We start from the raw sequence: 20,986 nt of genomic DNA on the forward strand, positions 1-20,986 counted from the left end.
TGCCCGCCCACCGGCGCGTGTAATTGGTTGCAGCTAGATGCACCCCCACCCTGAGTGTCAGCGTGTCACGTGGCGTGGCGTGTCAGCCAATCACAGGCGCCAGGACGGTCGGTGGGCGGGGAAAGCAGTGCAAGTGTCTGCCAGTCAGCATGGTGGTAAAAAATAAACAATCGGCAGCACAGATATAGCTCGCGGCTGCAGCCCCAGCTGTCGGGCTGTATCTGTGCTGTGTATCCAGTCACACATGCGAGGCTTTGACGGGTGATAGCATGGCAGACTCGCGTGAGTCCCTCACATGTATGATTCTGGTGAAACCACATGCGTTTTTTTTTTTTTTTTTAATCTAAATAAATAATTTAAAAAAACGACGTGCGGTTTCCCCTAATTTTCATCCCCAGCCAAGATAATGCTGGCTGGGGACTGGTATTGCCGCATCTATTAGATGTGACAATCCCTGTGCAATACCGGCTCTTCCCGGTTGCCTGATGCGGTGCCATACGGGGTAATGAGAGGTTAATAGCAGCGCACAGCTGCTACTAAACCCTAGGTTTGTAATGGCACAGGCGTCTATCAGATACCTGCATCACATAAACCTGTAAATGAATGTAAATAAACAAGACACAGAGAAAAATCCTTTTTTTGGAATAAAATACAAACATCCCCCTTTCACCACTTTATTAACCCCCAACACACCCCTCCAGGTCTGGCGTAATTCACAGGTGGTCCCACGCCGCTTCAGCTCTGCTACATCTGAATATCACAGAGAGAGGCCAGAGAGCAGAACCGCTCTCTGTGAGCTCCAGAGAATGAATGAGCTGCGCAATGAGCAGTGACGTCACTCAGGTCATTTGCGGTCACAGCTGGATGTTCCCACTGTCCTTCATCTGTGATCGCAGGTAACCTAGTGGAGGTCACTGAGTTCACAGACCTGCAACTCCTAGCAGAAAAATTGCAGTTGTTTTGGCCAAGAGATTTTGTGCTGACATTTTTACACCATATTCCTGCATCCAATCTACACCTCCTGGCAAAAAAACGTGGTGATTTGACACATTTTTTTTCCTAGTTTTTTTCCGCGATTATTTTTCCACAATTTTTGCCTCAGTTTTTCGCAAGGAGGTGCACATTTGGTGCTGAAATCATCTGCACCAGCTTTTAGCACCAAATTTCCACCTGCTGGCAGAATTTTTCTTTTTTTCTTTTTTAGTTTTTAGGCCAAGGGATGCAAATTTGGTGCTGAAATTGTTACACCATATTCCTGCATCCAATCTACACCTCCTGGCAAAAAAAAGTGGTGTTTTGACGCATTTTTGTTTTTGCCGCGTTTTTTGGCGCGGTTATTTTTCCACGAATTTTGCCTCGTTTTTTGCCAGCAGGTGCACATTTGGTGCTGAAATCGTCTGCACCAGATTTCAGCACCAAATTTCCTGCTCACAGAAATTATTAATATTTTTTTTTTGGGCCAAGGGATGCAAATTTAGTGCTGAAATTTTTACACCATATTCTTGCATCCAATCTACACCTCCTGGCAAAAAAACGCGGTGTTTTGAAGCATTTGTTTTGCCATGAGTTTTTTTTCCGCGATTTTTGACACGTTTTTTTTGCCAGGAGGTGCACATTTAGTGCTGAAATCTTCTCCACCAGATTTCAGCACCAAATTTCCACCTGCCGGCAGGAAATTTTTTTTTTTACAGCCTGCCATTCTCTGAACATGAGCGTGAATGTAGCTAGAAACACATGCACGCTCCTGTCAGAAGTGTGCGGCTTTGCTGCGATGTCAGACTCGCTGGAGTCCCTCGTTTGCGGCTATTTTTTTATTTAAATAAATAATTTTAAAAAAATCCGACATGCGGTCCCCCCCAGTTTTCATCCGCAGCCATGATAATGCCGGCTGGGGGCTGGTATATTCTCAGCCCGCTGCTGCCTGGTATTGCCGCATCTATTAGATGTGACAATCCCGATGCATTACCAGCTCTTCCCAGTGGCCTGATGCGGTGCCAATCGGGTTAATAGTTAGGGTTAATAGCGGCGCACAGCTGCTACTATACCCTAGGTTTGTGATGGCACAGGCGTCTATCAGATACCTGTATCACACAAACCTGTAAATAACAGTAAATAAACAAGACACAGAGAAAAATCCTTTATTTGAAATAAAGTACAAAACACGCCCTCCTTCATCACTTCATTAACCCCCTCCAGCTCCGGCATAATCCACACGACGTCCCACGACGACACATCCAGCATTGCTACATCTCAGAGCAAGCAGCCATAGAGAAGACTGCCAGCTCTGGGTGCAGCCTATTACTGAGCCGCGATAAGCGATGACCGCAGCAGACACTGTCACAGGCTGGGGGGCGCGTCAGCCTGCAACTAATCACAGATGAGAGGACGGCTGGTGGGCGGGGAAAGCATGGAAAGCTGTGTGATTGCATGCACAGTACAAGAAATGAAAGTGCAACCCGGAAGCAGTGTGCCGCCATGACACCGAGTCTCGGTAAGTATGAAACTGACACTTATTTGTTGTTTTGCTTATTTTTACTTTATTTGCCGAATCCGGATCGTGCACCCGGAATCCTCCGCCCGGGTGCGGCACCTAGATATCATTTAAACCACGCGAATCTGGACTTTTACAGTCCAGATCCGCTCAGCCCTAATTATGAGTCAATGAGAATGATTGAAATTTCTGTGTTGGAGGCAAACTCAGAATTTAGCTGTGTTAGGCGAGTGTTCTACACCAAACCTTGCTTTTATGATAAGAGCAGTGTCCTGGATTTTGTGATGACAATCCATTTTTATGTCAATGACACTGTGGATGTGTGTCCTATCAACTTTGGTGATTTCTGTGGGTATTATGGTGTCCAGACCTGTTGAATGAAGAACCTGTATTGGAGAATTGGGATGTTATAACTAAAGAACCAGCAATAGATATTCAGACAGAAGAATTAGCCATTACTTTTGTAAATTAATTCTGTTGAACCTGAAATCCTTCTTCGAAAAATAACTAATATCAATTTGCCACCTACAGAAAGTTATTCCAACAGAATTGAGCAGGATCCATCTGTCTTCAAAGTTCCCTGATATATAAAGAAACAATACTTGAGCCTTTAAGTTGCCAATTCTGGGCCTAATCCTATGCAGGTTTCTACCAAGAAACTTTACCCCAAAAACATAATTACTTAGACAAAAGATGAGAATTTTGTTCAAGGAAATTGCATTAACGAATATCAAGAATTTTTATTTGCTAAGTTACAACAATTTTTCTCTTTGTGCCCTGATATGCTCAGGGGCCAGATCCTGCACAGGGGTCTACTGGGCGAATTCAAAACAGTTGGTGCCCCTCCAAAACTATTAATTGCACAAAAAAATAGGAAGAATCTGAGATCAAAAGAAATTTGGGAATCATCAAAGCCCAACAATTTTTTTTAACAGTCACAAAACTTGCATATTATGCCTATCACTACACAGGGGTCCAATCCTGGGCAGCATCCAAACTGAGGAATTCACAACATATGCTGTGTCATCAGAAAAAGAGGTTACGGTCACTGCCACACCCAGTGCCCCCTTCCTGAAATGAAGCTTCATCAATGACGCCAGTTTCAGGGATTTGGCTAGTCCCTGTGCATTGTGCAATGTACACAAAGCAGCACACCCTCTGATGTTAGCTCAGAGACAACAGAGTGGTGCCAAAATACCCAACATGCAGAGACCAGTGACATCACTTACGGGGGCGACTCTTGTCTGTGCGCATCGGTTGTTCAGACATCACTCTGTTGCTGGCTTGTTACTGCTTATCTGAGCTGACAATAGAGTGCGCTCTATTTTTTTTCACTTTGCATAGTGCACTCAGTGCAGGTACTAGCCCAGCCCCTGAAACGAGTGTCACTGATGATAGTTTGTTTCAGGAAGAGGGCAGGGGCTCTGGCAGTAACTGCAGTCTCTGTCCCCTGATGATGCTTCATTTGAGTATCCCAGCATGCATTGGGATTCTAAAACAAAGTGTCATCATAAAGGAAGTAGGGGAAAAATGTAGGATAGCAGTTAGGTTATGTCGTTATGGAACAATAGGGAATTTTTAATGCAAGTATATTAGAAAATAGTTTAGATTTTAATACTAAATAGATAGGGATTTAGAATGAAAAATACTTTGCCTTTGGGCCACTACTTGAACCCCTACACCACCCAACTTGTTTTTACCTACCTGACCAGGCCAAATTTCTTTAATTCTGACCAGTGTCACTTTATGATGTAATAACTCTGGAACACTACAATGGATCCAAGTGATTCTGAGTAGAGATGAGCAAACCTGTTTGATAAAAGTTTGCCAATTTCAAATTCAGTATGAGCCTTAAGGCCACTTTACACGCAACGACATCGCTAATGAGATGTCGTTGGGGTCACGGAATTCGTGACGCACATCCGGCCTCGTTAGCGACATCGTTGTGTGTGAAACGTACGAACGACCGCTAACGATCAAAAATGCTCACCATATCGTTGATCGTTGACACGTCGTTCTAATCTCAAATATCGTTGCTGTTGCAGGACGCAGGTTGTTCGTCATTGCTGCGGCAGCACACATCGCTATGTGTGACACCGCAGGAAAGAGGAACAGCAGTGTACCTGTGGCCGTCGGCAATGAGGAAGGAAGAGGATGGGCGGGATATTTTGGCCGCTCATCTCTGCCCCTCTGCTTCTATTGGTCGGCCGCTCAGTGACGCCGCTGTGACGCCAAACGAACCTCTCCCTTAGAAAGGAGGTGGGTCGCCGGCCACAGCGATGTCGCTAGGCAGGTAAGTATGTGTGACGGGGACTAACGATGTTGTGCACCATGGGCAGCAATTTGCCCATCACGCACAACCGATAGGAGCAGGTGCTTTTACCAGCGACATCGCTAGCGATGACGCTTTGTGTAAAGTGGCCTTTAGCCTTAGCACTTTCCCCAAAAGTCAGCAATGTTTTGTCTTGTTCAATCACTAATCGTGTTTTGAAAAAATGCTTTTCTAATAACATGTTTTGCTTTTGGATAAGATTGTGGTGCTATATGATGAATGGGGGATGTGTCTAATCAGTGGAGGGGGTGAATTGACAGCTCGCATCAAGCCCTGGTGTTAGTAAAGGGTGAGCGTCTATCAGACACCCCCATTACTAACCCAGTAGATGTAAATAGAAAAAAAACAGACATTTTTTATTTACAAAACACCCCTCCGACATTAGCCCTCATTCACGAATTTATTAAAAAAAAAAAATAAAAAGCCTTGACGTGCCAACATAACACAACGAATCCAAAGTAGTCCACAAAAGCGAACCCGAAAGGCATAAAAACAGAGAATAAGTAAAGAAATAAAACAAGAGACACCCTCATTCACCAATTTATTCCCCACCAAAATCCAAAGCTGGTCCGACGTAGTCCCATGGAAGTCCCATTACCTTCCCCGACTCAGTGTTCTAGTCTATGAAGAACATTCAGAAAAGGAACCCCATGGCTTGGAACAGCAGTCTCTTCCACCTCTTATGCTAAAGCTTTGTGAGAACTGCCGGCAGCTGTGACGAGCAGTGATGTTACACACGCACACACAGATGACACAAGGATAGCATGCAGATGACACACAGATGACACACACGTACACACGTACACACACAGGGGCGTAACTACCATGTTCACAGAGATTGTCACTGCGACTAGGCCCGGGGGTGAAGGGGCCTGCTGGCCCCAGCCCCTGATTCAGGTGGATGTGTGTCTGAGGGCACACATCCAGCTGAAATCATTGCAGTACAGAGACCCGTCAGATCCCTGCACTGCGATGTGACGGCCGCCAATGAAGACCATGAATATTCATAGCTCCCCATGCACACAATCCTGGGCATTGGGGGTAGAGAATATGCTGACAGTTGCCGGTGCTATAAGTTGCTGCGCATGACACTGGCATCATGCGCTGTGCCACTTACACGCTGGTCAGTTGCCAACATGCCAGCACCGCAGGAGGACACCGGGGGAGCGCAGGGTGAGTACAATCATTTAGCATTTTTTTTTTATTGTGTGCAGGGGTGGGGCTATATACTAGGACGAGAGAGCTATAAACCAGTATGGAAGGCTATATACCAGTAAGAAGGGCTATATACCAGAATGAGGGAGGTATATAGTATGATGGAGGCTATATACCAGGACGAGGAAGCTATATAGTATGATGGGGTCTATATATCAGTATGGAGGGCTACATACCAGGATGAGGGAGGTGTATAGCATGATGGGAGCTATATACCAAGATGAGGGGGCTATATAGCATGATTTGGGCTATATACCAGGATAGAGGGCTATATACCAAGATGGTGGGGCTATATAACATGATGGGGGCTATATACCAGGATGAGGGGGCTATATAATAGGATGGAAAGTTATATACCAGGATGGAGGGCTATATACTAGAATGAGGTGGCTATATGCCAGGATGAGAGGACTATATACCAGGATGAGGGGGCTATATACCAGGATGGGGGCTATATACAACAATGGAGGGCTACATACAAGGATTGGGGGCTATATACCAGGATGGGGGGCTATATACCAGGATGGGGCTCTATATCAGGATGGGGACATATACCACGATGGGGCTATATACCAGGATGGGGACATGATGAAGCCATATAAAGCAAGATGAGGACATGATGGGAGCATATATACCAGGATGGGGACGAAATGGGAACATATATATATGTATATATATATAAGGATGGGGCCATGAAGGGGCAATATCTACCAGGATGGGTCTATGATGGGGCCACATGTACAAAAATGGGGCATGATGGGAACACATATAGCAGGATGGAGCAATATATACCAGGTTATATCCATAATCGGGATCACACACCAGAATGGGGCCATTATGGGGACATATACCAGTATGGGGCCATATACACAGGATATAGGCATGATGGGGGTCATACACCAGGATGGGGCCATGATGGGGATATATGCCATGATGAGGTCATGATGGGGATATTTATTTTAGGATGAGGCCATGATAGTGGACATATATACCAGGATGGTACCATATGTACCAGGATATAGCCATGATGGGTTCATACACCAGGATGTGGTCATGATGTGAACATATACCAGGATGGGGGACAAATTTACCAGGATAGAGGATATATTTACCAGGAAGGGGCACAGGATGGGGGGCATTAGTACAGGACGATGGACATTACTACACAATGAAGGGGAATCTTGTTTGTCTTTATAGGATTTAGAATGCTACAATGGCTCATACATCTGCCCATCAGACTCTAGTTATGCCACTGTGCACACATATACACACGGAAAGCTACACGGATGGACAAAACGGACTGTGCATTTTTTACATGGATGTAATAGCCATGCTACATAATTATGGTTAAATGGATATTCCAGCTCTACTTAATTCCATATCTGAAGGTCATTAGGGAATTATATCGATAGCTGGGTCATGTGCATGATTGGCAGGTATTGTGGCCCTGTCATATTTAATAGGACAGGAGAGTGACTTCTGCTCATGGCACATTTGTCCTTGCAAGTATCTGTAGGGTGACATCACCGTAGATGTTTACCTCCCAATATAGAACTATTATACATTGGTATCATCAGTTTGTGTGAAGAAAACACAGAAGCTGGGCATTCTCTTTTGTTGGCTGTTTTACAAAAAAAAATAGAATTCTGGCAGCTTAACTTCAGGAAAAGGGTGTACATAGAAATCTTGAGATCTCTGTCACGGCTGGTGTGTCACAGGTGACAGACAGTCATGTGGTTTCTGGCTATAGAAGGTCACTGCACAAAATGCTCCCTGGCTTTCTATTGTTCCTGCTGTCAGTATTCATTATAATAGGTAGCTTTCCTGCTGGATTTTCCTATCTCCCCCTTATGGACCCAGCAGGAGCTTGCCTTCCACCCAGCTGCTGATCAACAGTACTCTCTTGTTGCTTAAATACTCCCTTCTTCCCTGGACTGGTTTTGGTCATATTATTCAGTTCTAGCTTTGGTTGCAAGCAGGTGGCTTGTTCTCATCTGTAGCATCTTTGCTGAAGTTTGCTGAACTTCTGCCTGCGTCATCTGTGGATAAGTATTTCATGCTTTTTCCTTCATGTGTTCTCCTTGTGTATTCCTTTAGTGTTTAGTGGGGTTGAGAGCTCATCCCACCCATTCCCTATTTAGAGTCTAGCACTAGGGATACCTAGGATCAGACACCCAGTTCAGTGCATAGGTGCTGTTCTGTCCTCCCTACACGTGCCCTGGGCGTATATAGTTTGACAGGCAGCTAAACCTTTATCCACTAAGCTCAATGAAGAGACTGTTGCTTGAAGGAAGTCTGTATTTTATTGAACTGTAGCAGATGTGTTATAGGTGAAACTAGGAGCAATAAAGTATGTACAATCAGTACGTGTATAATATAACAGGGAATCGTACATAACAGATGCTTGCACAATATACATACAAATTACAAGCAGCTTAATCCTAACTTGGTGATTCAGCTAACTAAACACAGTGAAAGTCCTGAGCTTCAGATGGCAACAAATGTAGAGCTCCTTACCAGTGATGCTTTCACAAGAGGGATAAGATGAAGACTGCTTTAGTTTATGAGCCAGCAGGAAATGAGGCTTTCTACCCAGGATGCACTGCAAGGAGGAGGCGAATGGAATCATCAAATACAAGGCTGATTCTACTAAAGTTTTGGTCAGAAGAAGGGAGCCAAAGTACCACCTAGCAAATGAAACATTAGTTTACAGCAAATGAACAATAACAAAAACAGATTGAATGCGAAAGGCAGAACCTATCTAAGGCCCCCTTCACACATTGGTGTCTCCAGTATGTGTGATGTCTGTTTTCACACGTACTGGAGACACGAAACTCCTGAGTCGTTGGCAATACGTGTGGACAGATGTCTCCGAGATAGACTGGTTATACCATTCTCCCTAGAGACCCTTTACCAGGGCGATACCCCATTGTTGGGGGAGCAATCTGGGGGTAAAGCATCACTTATGGGATTAGAGGAGCCCATGCAGCTAAGGGGAGACACTACTTCGCACATTCCCAATAAAATCCGCAAAAAGAAGGGTTTTTTTGTAGAGAGGCTCATTTTGTTGGAGTCTGTTCCAAAGCAGAATGGAACATCTGGAACTCGGCTTACCCTTTGTGTTGTGGTGATGGACAATCAGGATGTTTGTTTGTCTTCCACATGTAATTCTCGCTTTGTCCTGACAGCAGAGGTGGTGCTAGAGAGCAGGACTGAGAAAATTTTTGTCTGGACAGTGGAACAGGAGTCAATATGGTGGATGCTGTTCGTAAGAACTCATAGGCTTACCTGCAGTATGTTAACTAACCCTATCTCCATCTATGCCATTGACTCAGCACCACTTGCTCAGGGATATCTGACACAGATGGTACATGGTATAAAAATGAGGGTAGGACCCCTGCATTATTAAGTAATTTTTTGCTATGTCCTGGAAGGCCTTCCCACTTCCATTCTACTGGGTCTACCCTGGTTGAAGAATCATAATCCTGTAGTGGATTGGCAATCCAGGGAAATTGTGGAGTAGGGAAACTACTCCATTGATAATTGTTTGAACACTTCTCTCTCTAGTCTCTACGGAGTACTTACCTGCATTTTTGTCTGGGTTTGAGGATGTATTTTCAGAGAGGCGGTGTAAGGATTATGTATATGACTGGCCCATTAATCTGCTTCCTGGAGCAAAACTTCCCAAGTTCAGACTGTATAATCTTTCACCCCCAGAGAGATATTGCTTAGAGTCTGGAGAAGGGACATATCAGACCCTCCTCTTCACCTGTGGCGGAAGACTTCTTCTTTAAGAATAAAGACAGGGGTCTCAGCCCTTGTTTGGATTTTCCTGAATTGAATCAGCTTACCATCTGAGACGCTTATTCTCTTCCTCTGATTCCTGATTTATTCAGCCAGATTGTGGGACCTAAGTGGTTCTCCAAGTTGGACTTAAAGAGGCTTACAATCTTGTTAGAATCAGAGAAGGGCAGGGACAAGCTGGGCCAGGAAGCAGGGGGGCAAATGCCCCCCAGGCCGGTGGCTCAGCAAATGTTTTGGGCCGACTGCACCTTCAGCAGCTGCTAGGTGGCACTGTAGCTTTAAATCTTCCTGTCTGGCCACTTCAGACGTGGCTATGCAGCACACTGTGCGTGGTCACATCCTTGCATGCATGCAGATCACCTGCTTGAAGGGGGTGCCCGGCATCTTCTCTGCTCTCCAGACCAGGACCTGCAGAGCTCAATGCAGGCTCCGCCCCTCCTCCTTCTGTGCTGTGATTCATGGCTTCTCTCTTTCTAGACACGGAGCTCCTGCCAGAAAGAGGCTGGTAAGATGGATGTGAGGTGACAGCTGGTGACAGCAGTCTAGGCCTGCTGTACTGTGTACTGTGGTGGGCTGGATGGAGGGCTAGTAGTAGATTATTATAAGGGGCTTGGGGGTCTGAGCCATGTATATTATTATAAGGGATTGGGGGTCTCAGCTATGTATATTATTATAGGGGCTGGGGGGTCTGAGCTATATTTTTAATTATTATTATTATTATTATTATAAGGAGCTGGGGGTGTGCAAGCATGTATATTATTATAAGGGGCTTGGTGTCTGAGCCATGTATATTATTATAAGGAGCCAGGGGTGTCTGAGTCATGTATATTATTATAAGGGGCTGGGGGCTCTGAGCTATGTATATAATTATAAAGGATGGGGGGATCGGAGCAATGTATGTTATTATAAGGGGCTGGTGGGTCTGAGCCATGTCTATTATATGGCATGGGGTCTGAGTCATATATATTATTATAAGGGGATGGGGGGTCTGAGCTATTTATATTATATGGGGCTGGGGGTCTGAGCCATATATTATTATAAGGGGCTCGGGGGTCTGAGCTATGCATGTTATTATACGGGGCTGGGGGTTTGTTGCTATGTAAATTAGGATGAGCTTGGGGTCTGCTACATTCTATACCTTGTATGGAGAGGTGCTGCACTCCCTACTGTTAAAAATAATACCAGTTCAATATGACTTACCAGATTATTCACTGTTTTTGGTATAAATTATATTACCACAAACCAAACAATTTACCAGTTGGTGTAGTAGATTCTTAGAAAACCACCAGACTTAGCATTCATGAGCTGCATGTTTTTCCAGTCTGTGTACTTGAATAATGTTCAAAATAATAGCAGTGTGGAGTTAAATTAGTGAGGTCAGTCATACTGTGAAGAAGCAGGTGTGAATCAGGTGGCCCTTATTTAAGGGTGATGCCAGGACATGTTGTACCTGCATTTCTCCTTGAAACCCTGAGAAATATGGGTCATGTGAAACATTGTTCAGAAGAACAGCGTACTTTGATTAAAAAGTTGATTGGAGAGGGTAAATCTTAAAACGAAGTGCAGAAAATGATTGGCTAATTAGCTAAAATGATCTTCAATGCTTTAAAATGGAAAGCAGAAACAGAGAGACGTGGAAGAAAACGGAATACAACCATTCGAATGGATGGAAGAACAGCCAGAATGACAAAGGCTCAGCCAATGATCAGGTCCAGGATGATCAAAGACAGTCTCAAATTACCTGTGAGCAGTGTGACAGTTAGAAGACACCTGTGTGAAGCTAATCTATTAGCAAGATGTCCCTGCAAAGATCCCACTGTTACAAAACAGACATACTGTATACTGAAGTGGATACAATTTGCCAAAGAACACATCAACTAGCCTAAAGAGAAATTGAGAACCATTTTGTGCACTTATGAAAGTAAATTTGTTCTTTTTCGGTCAAAAGGCCACAGACAGTTCGTCAGACGACTCCCAAACTCTGATTTCAAGCCACAGTACACTCTAAAGACTAAAGACTCTAAAGACCACTCTAAAATCATGGTGGTGAAAGCATCATGGTATGGGCATGTTTCTCTTATTATGATGCTGGGCCTATTTACCGCATACCAAGGAACATGGACCAATTTGCATATATCAAATACTTAAAGAAGTCATGTTGCCTTACGCTGAAGAGGAAATGCCCTTGAAATGGGTGTTTCAACAAGAAAATGACCCTAAACACACCAGTAAACGAGCAAAATCTTTGTTCTAGTCCAACAAAATTGAGGCTATGGAGTGGCCAGCCCAATCCCCGGAATTTACAACGATAGAACACTTGTGAGGTGACCTCAAAAATGCTGTTTCTGAGCCAATAAATGTGAATAAATTGTAGGATGTAGTCAAAGCATCCTGGGCTGGAATAAGAGTTAACAGGTGCCAGAAGTTGGTGACTCTATGCAACATAGATGTGAAGCAGTTCTAAAAAACTGTGGTTACACAACTAAATATTAGGTTAATGATTTACAGGCACGCTAAATCCTAAATAAAAAGAGGACAGATTTTGGGTATGTAAAGACAAATGCAGACACTGCTGTTTTTTGAAACAGCCCAATGTTCATTTTTTATATTTTCTGTAAAGTAGTTAAAAAATATATACATTTCTCTGCAGGTTTTGTTTTAGAAAACAATGTGTAATGTTCCAAATGCTGGAAATAAAAACTACCTATTATAAAGATTTTGGGCTAAACTCATGTTTTTGGACACACTGGTATTATTTTGATCACAACTGTACGTTGGGGTGCTGGTGGGTGTTAGGCCCCTTTACTCATCCATATATAAACACATGTGTGGTACACTCCCTTTTGACTATGTGTTTTATTTTAATCATCCATTCGCGTGTACATTATTAAAACTGTGTGTCATCTGTGTGTCATCAGTGTGCCGTCCGTATTTTTTCCAGTATGGATATAGAAAATGAAATTACAAAGTTTCTCCTATACTTTGCAATGTTAAACATGTGCAGCACATGGACTGTACACTGCTGCCATCCATGTGATGTTTGTTTTTTTCACAGTCCCATAGACTTGTATCAACCTTTGTCATTTCTTCTGCCAGAAAAACATGGACTTGTGAGCAGCAAAATAGATTACAATGGATGTGTGAGGCATCTGACAAAAAAACGGATACAACACGCACATGGGGTAGTAGGCCTTATACTGTGAGGGGCATTGGCTTCAGCCTCGTCATATAGCTGAACAAGATATATAACAAGATGTAGAACTAATATCGATGACCTATTCTACAGATACGTGATCAAGGAAGCTGTAGTTTTTGTGGCGCCCCTGAGGCTTCAGGCACCACAGGGTACTGCACCTCCATTAGGGTGTAGTACTTATCCTCGGTACCGGTTTCCACTTACACATGCATGCAGTTACAGTGGGTTGCCCTCCCCAATGGGAACCGGGCCAGGGTTGGGTCACAGTAGGGGGTCACTACAGTGGTGGGTTTACAGGATGCCACCGCACCAGGGGTTCCCCGATCCACTGGGTGCAGTCAGAGTCAGGGAGAAGCAACCACCAGGGGGAGTGAGGAGCACACAATGGGAAGAACAGGTTGACCTAGTGAGAGTAGTGAATCAGCCGGTGGCAGCAGCTCAGAACACACAAGACAACTACAAAAGAGGGAACAGATACAGACACAGACCAGAGTGGACGTCCCAACGAGTCTCCAGCCAAATAGCATATAGGATTTGGTGTTGAGGGTCGGCCCCACAACGGAACCGCGCTATTACAGTACCATACAGAATGGGACACTTTACTGACACCGGGATCCCCAAGTGCTTCACGCCACGGTGGTCCGATACTCACAGGCTGACACACCCACACCGGACTTGACCTTTCACAGATCCGGGATCGGCTGGAGCCCATCGTGGTGGAGACTGGTACTTTGGGGCAGCGACTGAATTACTTGTGAGTAGAAGACCTGGAACTGCAGCCCCTGTCTCTGCCTCTCCTTTACTGGCGCCGTCGCCCAGCGCTGCGTCGCCAACGGGGACTACCACTACCCCCGTCTGTCCTCCATCATCCTCCCCGGGGTAAACCCACTTTGCATGTGGGGAGTGACACCATCCAGGCAGCTACCCTGACCTTCAGCCCCGGGGAGCAGCACCGGCAGCGGCGGCCCCCATCCCTGGCCGCGTACCACAGGTGTCGTTGCGATCTTAAAAACACTTTCCTAACCTCCAACTACCACCTCGATCCTTCCTACCACTCTCCACCCTCCTTTCTGTACGCCTCGGGGCAGCGGAATCGGGCCAGGCCACCCCGTGATGATGCAGAGGATCTGCACCCCCGGTCCGGCAACGAGCAGGTTAAAACTCCTGCCCCATGGGATGCTACATTTTTTTTTTCACTGGTTATAATTTTGGGTGCATACCACTTAGGCCGGTTTCACACATCCGGCTTTTTGCCGTTTTGCCGGATCCGGCGCTCTCCCGTACAGATAATACAGTACAATGACAGCGCTGTAACTTCCGAGTCACATGCGCCGGTCACATGACAGCATGTGACCGGCGCTTGTTGCGCTGTCATTGTACTGTATTAACTGTACGGGAGAGCGCCGGATCCGGCAAAACGGCAAAAAGTCTGATGTGTGAAACCGGCCTTAGAGCATGTGTAATGACATTTTGGGGAGCAGTTCCTACCACGGACATGGATACCTCTATGAAAAATACTCAAAATGAATGGACATATGCATTTTATATATATATATATATATATGTATATTTATATATATATATAAATATATATATATATATATATATATATCTGTGCCACCCCCACGTCAGCAGTCGGGCTTGCTGCTCGGATCCGGATCCACAGTGGCTTGAGGGGTTTCCGGACCCGGGGGTCGCGCGGACACTCAAATAAAAAGGGGCGTACAGTGCTGGCCAAAAGTATTGGCACCCCTGCAATTCTGTCAGATAATACTCAGTTTCTTCTTGAAAATGATTGCAATCACAAATTCTTTGGTATTATTATCTTCATTTATTTTGCTTGCAATGAAAAAACACAAAAGAGAATGAAACAAAAATCAAATCATTGATCATTTCACACAAAACTCCAAAAATCGTCCAGACAAAAGTATTGGCACCCTTAGGCGGGCTTTGCACACTACGACATCGCAGGTGCGATGTCGGTGGGGTCAAATTGAAAATGACGCACTTCCGACATCGCATGCGACATCGTAGTGTGTAAAGGTTCGATGATACGATTAACGAGCGCAAAAGCGTCGTAATCGTATCATCGGTGCAGCGCCGGCGTAATCCATAATTACGCTGACGCGACGGTCCGATGTTGTTCCTCGCTCCTGCGGCAGCACACATCGCTGTGTGTGAAGTCGCAGGAGCGAGGAACATCTCCTACCGGTGTCACCACGGCTTCCGTAGGATATGCGGAAGGAAGGAGGTGGGCGGGATGTTTACATCCCACTCATCTCCGCCCCTCCGCTCCTATTGGCCGCCTGCCGTGTGACGTCGCAGTGACGCCGCACGACCTGCCCCCTTAATAAGGAGGCGGGTCGCTGGCCAGAGCGTCGTCGCAGGGCGGGTGAGTCCATGTGAAGCTGCCGTAGCGATAATGTTCGCTACGGCAGCTATCACAAGGATATCGCAGCTGCGACGGGGGCGGGGACTATCGCGCTCGGCATCGCAGCATCGGCTTGCGATGTCGCAGCGTGCAAAGTACCCCTTAGCCTAATACTTGGTTGCACAACCTTTATCCAAAATAACTGCGAACAACCGCTTCCAGTAACCATCAATGAGTTTCTTACAATTCTCTGCTGGAATTTTAGACCATTCTTCTTTGGCAAACTGCTCCAGGTCCCTGAGATTTGAAGGGTGCCTTCTCCAAACTGCCATTTTGAGATCTCTCCACAGGTGTTCTATGGGATTCAGGTCTGGACTCATTGCTGGCCACTTTAGTAGTCACCACTGCCTGAGGAAGCAGCGGTGTGAAACGTGCGTTGGAGTGAGAGGCAGGGAGGCTGGTTGTGTGTCCACCATGGCTACAGGTTTGCTATTTACGATCTAATGGGGCAGTTGATTTTGCGGTTATAGTATTTTACTATTGACAGGTCAAATTGTGACCGTATTAATGACCGCATTACTGTTTCATTAAGTTACACTCTAACTGTTCCCCATATGTATGTATATATATCAATATTATACCCCATGTCCATGCTGGGTTGCATAGCCTGTTGTCACTGCCTTTGGGTTTTATGTAGGTTTTAATTGTTTGTCAATTTTCATGTATGGTTTTAATAAATACTTACCATTAATAAAAACTCCTTTTTTTATTGGCTTCATTATTATTGGGATATTATGGGATGATGGGATGGCAGCTGGATGTTAACCCCTCCGTGGGTAGGGGTGGACCGAACCGAGTAATATTGGTGAACTCACTGTTGAATAATTGCACACGAGTCTGTTGGTAAACCAAGGTGTCAGTGGCCGGCTGCCGCGTTCGGGTGTACTCGGGTCCCACACCCGGCTGGTGTACCGATATCCCTTCCTCCGGCACATTGTAATTTTTCTCACTTCTGGACAACTCCGTATGGAACGGGGAAGTCTGCTCCCGGCATCTTCTGGTTGGGAGATGTGTCCGCGAAAACTGACCCTTGGGATTTCAGTGGGTGTTTGCGGATACCATATCCCCCGCGGTGGGCTGCCGTTTCACTGGGCTAACACTTCTGGAGCAAGGCCTGCAACCTTGCTCCCGGCCTGGTGAATTAGAGAGGGGGCTTGCAACCGTCTTCTAACTAGAGTCCAGGTACCCCGCCTGTGCACAGTTTTTGTACCGGATGTCCGCTGTCGGTACCGGCGGGCTCCACTTTGGAACTCCCGCGACCGGACTCCCGTCGCCCTTGGACACGGTCCACTGCTTGACACCTAGCCAGTAGACCAGGGCCACTACCCTATCTACCCTCCAATAGGCTCAGCTTTCCTTTTGACAGTCTGTCACTGTCACTCCTCTCCACTCGACCTCCAACTTCAAACTCCGACTAGAAACTCACTTGTTTCCGCCCCCGGATCCTCAAGACCCCTAGGTGGGCACTCCCAATCCGCCTGGTCCTGCCCACTGGTGTGTCCTTCTTACCCTGAGGGTGGTGGCTAGGATTTTGTGGCTGATGGGACCTGGTGTGGGCAGGTGTTATGTAGGGTGTAGTACACTTCTGTGACCACCTGGCGGCGCCAGGGTGTCACACACACACATATATATATATATATATATATATATATATATATATAATATATAAAGCTGACTGTGTGTGTGTGTGTGTGTGTGTGTGTGTGTGTATGCACTGTCGCAGCTGCAGCCATAAGATTTTGCACACTCACACGTCTGGACCCCGAGAGTGTCATAGGCTATGTTTTGAGGGGAAATGTTAACCCCGCGCTTTGCAGTTATTCACCAAAAAACCTGCCTCCATTAAAGCAAATGGAGCTGGGAGCCACAGTGCAGCCAGAACTTCAGAAGAATGCGCAGCCACGTCCTTCAATGGAATGTTGGCGTGTCACAATGCAGCCAGGGAAAGAGACAGACACAGACAGGGAAAGAGGCAGACACAGACAGGGAAAGAGGCAGACACGGACAGGGTAAGAAACAGACATAGACAAGGTAAGAGAAAGACACAAAGAGACAGACTGACAGGGAAAGAGACAGACAGGGAAAGAGAGGGAAAGAGACAGACAGGGTAAGAGACAGACAAAGACAGGTAAAGAGACAGACAAAGAGACAGACACAGGGAAAGAGACAGAGGGAAAGAGGGAAAGAGACAGACAGGGAAAGAGAGGGAAAGAGACAGACAGGGAAAGAGACAGACAGGGAAAGTGACAGAGATAGACAGACAGGGAAAGAGATAGATAGACAGGGAAAGAGATTGAGACAGATGGAGAAAGAGACAGAGACAGACAGGGAAAGAGACAGACAGACAAAGAGATAGAGAGAAACAGAGAGATATATACAGAGGGGGAGACAGACATTATAATTACATTTATATCTATTTGTTTTGTGGTCTTTGTGTGCAGAATACATTTTTGTTAATACATTCTATTTTGTTAACAGCAGTTATTAACCCGGGCGAAGACGGGTAGTACAGCTAGTATATATATATATATATATATATATATATACGGGGGCGGGTGCTATCACGCTCGCTATCGCTAGCATCGGCTAGCGATGTCGCAGCGTGTAAAGCCCGCTTTACAGTCCAGCCTCCAACAGCAAATCAAATCCTAGATACACCCTGCTCCACACCCACCAGGCACCCCAGTGGGCGGCTTGAGCGGAATAGGGTCGCCCACCTAGGGGTCAGGAAGGGGAGGTGAGGAGTGAAGAGAAGTGAAGTGGAGTAGTAAAGTGGAGGAGGGGAAGTGAGGTAGGCCTCGAGCTGAGAGGAGCTCAGAAGAGGCTGGGAGTAGTGGCTTCCAGGAGGAGCTGACTAAGTTGCAGACAGTGGTCTGGACCTAGAGGAGTCGGACGCCCGGTTGCAGGAGGTGCCTGGACCTGTCAAAGAGGACGGTCAACAGCCTGGTCCTATCACAGGTCCGGGACCGAATACAAGGCGGGGTACACGGACAATACGTCGGGGAGAAGTTTCAGGCAACCCGGAAATTAACCTGCGGAGAACGGAGCCTTTGTGGACTGTTCCCACTAGCACCAGAATCGGGGCACTAGCGCAATGAGGGGGATAGGGCCTTCCAGGCAAGCAGCCCACTACAATCCCAAGCGTGAGCCCTGAGAGCAGGCTCCCACACTTAGCCACAGTGGGGAGCGGGGCCCAGCAAGTTCCAGACTACTGGGCCACTACGGTGAATCTAAACTTTGTAACAGGAGGCAGGTCACAGATCACCAGGCAGCACTGCAGGGGACGGTACCCAAACGAGCTCCCCTTTGAGAGGCAGCGGCACCCAGAGACTTGGTTTACCCAGTTGTCAGCGTCTGCTTATTGGCAGCTTATTGGCTGCTTATTGGAGTGAGTACCTGAGTGATTTCCCCTTCACGGCACCCAGTAGCACCATCCAGAGTGCCGGGGCCTACCCCTACCTGTGGAGGGCAACGACACCTTGCTGCCCCACTCCATCACCCCGGGTACTCCCAGTTACCGCACACCACGGGTGGCGTCATGAACTATAACTCCCCTGTAAATATCTCCCCTTTTACTTTAGAGTGTGGCCCTTAAGCCCCCGGGTCCGAAGACCCTCGAGCCATAAACGGACACTACCCCCGGGTCCGAGTGGTTCGATCCGCTGCTGGGGCTGCACACATGCACCATTTTTGGGCTGTCAAAATGATAACTACACTGCATAGCTGAGCCCAGCAACAGATAATGTGAGATTGGTGAGGATGGTTTACAGAATTGCTCTTGTGAAGACCTGTCCGAGGAGGGAAAAGGTTCCCGAGAGATGAGCACAGAGTGCATGGTGTACTGCCTGTTTTTTGTAATGTATTAAGTGCCATGGATGGAGAGTGATATGTAAAAATACATCCTGCACATTACACACACACACACACACACACACACACACACACACACACACACTGTATATACATAAAATTAATGTGCATATATACTGTACTAGAAGGTGGCCCGATTCTAACGCATCGGTTATTCTAGAATTTATTGTGTAGTTAATGTATGACTTTTGTTTTATATATATATATATATATATATATATATATATATATATATATATAAATATATATGTGTAGCTGCCAAGTGTTTGTGTAGGGTGCTGTAAATGTTCTGGGTGTTGTCTGGGTGTGGGGGTGTGTGAGAACGGTGTTGTTTATGTGTTGCGTTGTGTGTGTTGTGTTGTTTGTGGAGCACTGTGTGTCTGCAGCGTTGTGTGTGTGTGGTGCTGTGTGTGTTGCACGGTTTGTGTGGGTGTGGGGTGTGTCGTGTGTGTGTGTTTTGGGGGGAGGTATGTTTTATGCAGTGTGTGTGTGTTGGAAGAGTAGTCCTGGGGAGAGAAGAGTCTAATAGGAGGAGTAGTCCTGGGGAGAGAGGAGTCTAATAGGAGGAGTACTCCTGGGGAGAGAGGAGTATAATAGGAGGAGTAGTCCTGGGGGAGAAGAGTATAATAGAAGGAGTAGTCCTGGGGGGAGAGGAGTATAATAGGAGGAGTAGTCCTGGGGGGAGAGGAGGATAATAGGAGGACTAGTCCTGGGGAGAGAGGAGTATAATACGAGGCGTAGTCCTGGGGGGAGAGGAGGATAATAGGAGGAGCAGTCCTGGGCGGAGAGGAGGATAATAGGAAGAGTAGTCCTGGGGAGAGAGGAGTATAATAGGAGGAATAGTCCTGTGGGGAGAGGAGGATAATAGAAGGAGTAGTCCTGGGGAGAGAGGAGGATAATAGGAGGAGTAGTCCTGGGGGAAGAGGAGGATAATAGGAGGAGTAGTCCTGGGGGGAGAGGAGGATAATAGGAGGAGTAGTCCTGGGGAGAGAGGAGTATAATAGGAGGAGTAGTCCTGTGGGGAGAGGAGGATAATAGGAGGAGTAGTCCTGGGGGGAGAGGAGGATAATAGGAGTAGTAGTCCTGGCGCAAGAGGAGTATAATAGGAGGAGTAGTCCTGGGGAGAGAGGAGGATAATAGGAGGAGTAGTCCTGGGGGGAGAGGAGGATAATAGGAGGCGTAGTCCTGGGGGGAGAGGAGTCTAATAGGAGGAGTAGTCCTGGGGAGAGAGGAGTCTAATAGGAAGAGTAGTACTGGGGAGAGAGGAGTATAATAGGAGGAGTAGTCCTGGGGGGAGAGGAGGATAATAGGTGGAGTAGTCCCGGGGGGGAGGTGTCTAATAGGTGCAGTAGTCCTGGGGGGAGGTGTCTAATAGGTGGAATAGTCCTGGGGCGAAGTGTATAGGTGCCCAATGTGTACGGGGGGCGTGGCCGAGTGGGCAAAGTGTGCGGAGGGCGTGGCCGAGCGGGCAAAGTGTGCGTGGGGGCGTGGCCAAGCGGGCAAAGTGTGTGGGGGCGTGGCCGAGCGTGCACAATGTGCGGGGGGCGTGGCCGAGCGGGCATAATGTGTGGGGGCGTGGCCGAGTGGGCACAGTGTGCGAGGGGCGTGACCGAACGGGCACATTATGCAGGGGCGTGGCCGAGCAGG

Source organism: Anomaloglossus baeobatrachus, chromosome 4 (genome assembly GCF_048569485.1).
Source record: "Anomaloglossus baeobatrachus isolate aAnoBae1 chromosome 4, aAnoBae1.hap1, whole genome shotgun sequence".
Taxonomy (NCBI): Eukaryota; Metazoa; Chordata; class Amphibia; order Anura; family Aromobatidae; genus Anomaloglossus; species Anomaloglossus baeobatrachus.